The sequence below is a fragment of the Lipophrys pholis genome (genome assembly GCF_963383615.2).
Source record: "Lipophrys pholis genome assembly, chromosome: 22".
Classification (NCBI taxonomy): Eukaryota; Metazoa; Chordata; class Actinopteri; order Blenniiformes; family Blenniidae; genus Lipophrys; species Lipophrys pholis.
Genome location: NC_137644.1, coordinates 14,221,285 through 14,226,416, shown reverse-complemented (window position 1 = coordinate 14,226,416; position 5,132 = coordinate 14,221,285).

The following is a 5,132-nucleotide window of genomic DNA, read 5'->3' as shown; positions in this document are numbered from 1 at the left end:
TTGTTATTGTTGTTTGTGGATGGGGGAGCTCGGAGAGACGAGCCTCGCAACGGAGTCACTGTATTACAGGGAAACGTTATTACAGATCTAACAACTAACTCCGTGTTTGTTTATTTGTTAAAGGAAAAGAGCGCTTTGAGAAGCGCGCTACGGCGGCAAATCACTGATCTGTGCGTGTCTGTTTGATCTTGTTTTTCCTCCTGTTGTTACTAAGCATCCCAGTGCCAGCATGTTGACGATTGTGTGTGTGTGTGTGTGTGTGTGTGTGTGTGTGTGTGGGTGTGTGTACGTGTTTGTGTGTGAGAGAAGCTTTGCCTGTCAGTCATGTTAACTCAATGTGAAGAGGCTGCGCCAAGCGGAAAGTTGAGTCCTATATATTTGCCACAATGGCTGACGTTATTAAGACCTTGATCCGTGTTTTCTTTCTGCATGGAGGGAGGTAAGCTACTGGATGCTCTTTCTCTCGCTTTTCCTCTCTTTGTCTGGGCTGGTTGACTTATTTGAGTCAGGTTACGAGGACAAAAGCACAAACACATCTATGCTTGATAAACATCCCTCTTTCAAACCAGTTATTTTTGTTTTTTTCCATTTGTGTTCATGTCTATGCCCAATTTAAAGCATTATTTTTTTCCTGGTGGAAAACTAAATAAGGTTTGATGAAAACAAAATCTTAAAAAAAAAAAAAAAAAACCCTATGAAAAGAAGACTTTTATGCAACAGAGCAACTGGCCTTCGCCACTTTGCATCATGAACGAGTTTCACTTGGCAGCACGAGGAAATCCGCCAAAATTGCAACTGAAGTCTTTATTTCAAAAAAGGAAGGCATGTGGTCTTTCTAAATAACACATCTAGGTGATTTGTAAGTCGTCAAACGCAGATCCAGCAACCGCTTGAATCGTAAACACTCCCTGTTTTGTATGTTGTTGTAAATGTCCGCGAGAGCCAGAATGGAACAAGCGCGCCCGTCAAACAAGCTGCCAATCACTCACGAGCTCCAGATGACTGCGGGCCAGCGGAGGCCCCGTTCATTTAAGTGATGTTAAGAACAAACAATCAAAAGTCCTGCTTGGGAGACGGCAACACACCCACATCAGCAACTGACATGTAACAATGGTGACATCTAATTTATAGCTCAAGGAGCGTGTACAAGCAAATAAACAGGCAACCCCGATCCTCACGTCCCTCTCAATTTGCCTCTCGCACGGTCCATTGGCTTTTCAGACGGAGAAGCAAAGGGAAAAATGGAAACGTTGAAAGTGTGCAACTTTGAACTGATGTCTTATTTACAGGTCCGAGACCCCCTCTCTCTGGGAAAGCCTGTGCAGACAGCCATAAAACACAACCCGTCTTCAAAACAAGCACACCAACACGCGGCGGATGCCGAGGCCTCATCCAAAACATTCCTCTTTGAATGTAGCGTTTACAATGCCACAATATCCGGGGGGATGCGAGGAAGAAGGGTGGGGGTGGGGTTGTTTTCTGCAATGTTGAGAACGATTGATCTCTGTGTCTTTTCCCTCCTTTCATTCCTCTCCGATTCTTTCCTTGTCTCAGGCGCCGTCTTCTCGGGGCACAGCACATGGCAGAAACTTTGAACCTCACCGTGCCCCCATCCAGGGTTTTTTTTTTTTTTTTTGTCGAGCTCGTGATCTCGCTAACTGCCACATGTTATCTCTGCATCACTGTGGTGACGCCTCCAGGTAACAAGGAGATTAGAAGCAGTCAGAGGCCCATGTACCACAGCAAAGCTTTAGCAAAAGGGGGTCTTTAAATATTTAGGGTGTGAGTACGATCACACATTGTTACTCTAAGAGGAGAGAGGAACAAAGGACACAAATCTTTCACTTGGAAATCATTTGCATTTCATTTTCAAAACTCTTGTTCCGGGACTGATGTCATTTTATAGTGTTGAATTTGACTTTTAGTTAGAAAAAGAAAAAAAAAAAAACGCATCACTAACATGCACCATTTTGAACCCGGCAACCACAAACATCCGTTCTTTTAGCAGCTTTCTGTTGCTGCCAAAACAGATTTCATGCAACGTCCAAGTCAACAAAGGCATCAGTGATCAGTATGAGACAAATAATAAGCAAACAAATAACACGTGGTCTAAGAAGGCAGCCTTCTTCGGCCGCTTGTCAGAGTCAATTAGAATCCTCAGGTAATGACCCTATTTGCATTGTAAACCAGGCCCATGTGTGAGAGGGCTAATGGGGCCACTACCTGAGGAGATTAATTGAAAGTGACATCAGCTGAACTCTCCTCCTCTTTCTCATGCACAGGCCCTCTGAAACACCACCTCATCTTATTTTAATGCTGTGCCACAAGTCTAAACACCGAGGTCAAGTCTTTGCAAACTTTGGCACGAGTGAAGAGGAAGGGGACAGAAGGTGGGGCATCAAAGTGGGTTTGCCCTCCGAGGGCTGCTTTTACTTTGCAATCTGCAAACAAAAGATCAGAGTGGACACTTTTTTTCCCCTCTGGCGAACACAGCTGTAAAACAGTAAAGGAAAATTGTATATTGAATATTATAATATAAATAAAAATAGGGTCATGGTAGGGATTTCACAGGATTTTTTGTACTCTGGAGAAGCTCAATTTTATCAATTGATCTGATCATATAAAAGGTTGTTTCACTCAAGTTCTCATGGAGCTGTCAGCAATGTGCACGCAACCAACAACCACATTGTGGCACTGATCAACATACCGACATACAAACCTCGGATGTCCATTGATCAACACGCCACCAAAGTGGCAAACCCACTCAGCTTTTCTGTAGTAAGAATCGTTCAAGACGGCGTTTCGCTGCACTGAAGTCACAAACTGCACTGCAAAAATCTATAAATCGATGCTCCTTGACTTGCGTTATAGCGAGCACTAAAGGGTCAAGAGGATTTACTTCATCGGAAGTAGTTAATGGCTATTAGTTAAACAACTTTTCCGCGTCGCCGCAAACTTCTGGATTGTGTGCTTTACAAATTGAATTGTAGTTTGAATCCACCGCCTCCCTGCAACAACCCGTGTTATTTTCTGTCCGAGATGCAAAAATTGTGCAGAGATGCTGACAGTATCCGTGTGATTAGCTTTAATGACTCACAACACAATATTATAAATATATCAAAAGGAATAACCCCCACACACACACACCCTCTGCTAACAGCCGGGTAATGAGAGCTATTTTAGATCCTATAGATTGACAGGGGGACCGCACAGTTTTCTGCTGTTTGACATAAAAGAGCTGATGTTCTACCTGGAAAAGAAAAACAGATGGCGAATAAAGAGAAGCGTAACACATTACTGACACCCCCTCTTGTCCCGTTTAATTAGTCATATTATTTGTAATTATAATATGGTTATAATCTTAACAGTACACAACTCTCAAGTCCACCTCTGATATGAAAATGAAGGAAACAAAACACCATTAATGTGCCCATCTGTTTTTTTTTTGTTGTTTTTTTTTTCTCCCACACATAAAGCAACAGCAAAAGCAGTAATTTGTTCTCGCGGCCAAGGGCAGGAGACTTTCATTTTCTGAGTGAAAGAGTATCCTACTCAATTGAGCAGGCAGAAGGGATGGGTGGACGGATGGATGGGTGGATGAATACAGCCAGTCAGCGGAGGTGGACGCAGCCTCAATCTAATTTATTTAATATTGTAAAAGAAATGACCTTGAGATCAGAGAAGTGCTGAATTTCTCCCCAGATGGCAAACAGAAACAATGGAGCAGTCCTAATTGTGACATTACAATCCGGCACACGGGGAGCGATCAGAGGGGGATTGATTAGAGGAGAAGAAAGGTGGAAGACTTTGTGAAAAGGTCATTGCACACTCTACCTGGAGTTTTTCAAATTTCTCAGCCATCCGCTTTCTCTGTAAATGCAAACTAAAGTGTGTGGAGGAGGGGGGAGAGGGGGGAAAAAAGTATAACTGCTGTGTGATTACAGACTTTCTGGACAGTGATATTTCCCCCCACTGCATTAGTGAAATAAGATGGTAATTCACTGGGGTCGGGGGTGTATCCAGGCAGAAAATTATAAGACAAAAATAAAGATAGAATAGAAATGGGACTCTTCTCTTTGCTCCTCCAGCAGAGGGGCTGATGTGGAGGTTAATTGAGGAGGTTAACAGGGGGTGGTGTCTGGCAAAAGGTCAGACTGCTGTTGCAGCCAGCAGGAGGTCCCTGCTCCCTGATGACCTCCGCCAGTGTTGCTGGCTGTGTTCCCATGTTAATGCTGATGCTGTTCCCAGGTTAGCACCCTGTCTAATAGAACCAGAGAGGGACCGTGTATGTCAGATGTCAGAGGCGAGAGGGGAGCATTTGCAAATGTGGTTTTCACTATATGGTTTTATACTGCTGTTGCTGCATCGACAAAGAGCTAAAAAAATAAATAAATAATACAATTTTGGGGCATTATCTTTTTCAAGCATGATGTCATAAATGACAATAGATGATGGAAATATACTTATCCGACACCAAAGTCAACACTCGATACACTTTGTGAAGGTGTTCAGCAATACCAGAAGATATTTGACCTATCATATCACTAATTCGAAGTCATTCTTCTTCATAAATCCACAAAATCACATGAAAGAAGTCAGCACAGAGCCATTCACCGCACATTCAAACACATAAAAATCAGGACTTCTAGTTTTATGTATCAGGTGAAATTACATCTTACTTCAACCCATGACATTGAGGTGTTGAAGTTCACTTTGATTTTGATAAGTATTGTGATGTCATGAAAAGATCTAAAAGTTTCTCCATGAACGCTGATCAACTGAACAAGTCATTTGAAATCTTTCCCTATTATTAGAAATTAAGAAAATTGCATTGGGTAGACTGTTGCTCACGGGTGGCATAGGTGCAGAACAAGTCTGCAAAAAACCCCATTTTGCCATCAAAGGGCATGTTTCCACAGTCAGTCAGGCAGAGTATGGGTAAAGTGCCAGGGAGAAACCTCCGCTTCCAAAAAAGCTCATACTTCACAGAAAAAGGACCTCCCAGCTGATGTCCAACATGGGCAAAGAATAGCTCAGATTCTTTAGGGATACTTGGTCACTTTGTCAAGTTTCCATTTTAACCACACACACTGTGACTCATGTACAGGATTAGAGATGTGTTTGAATCATGA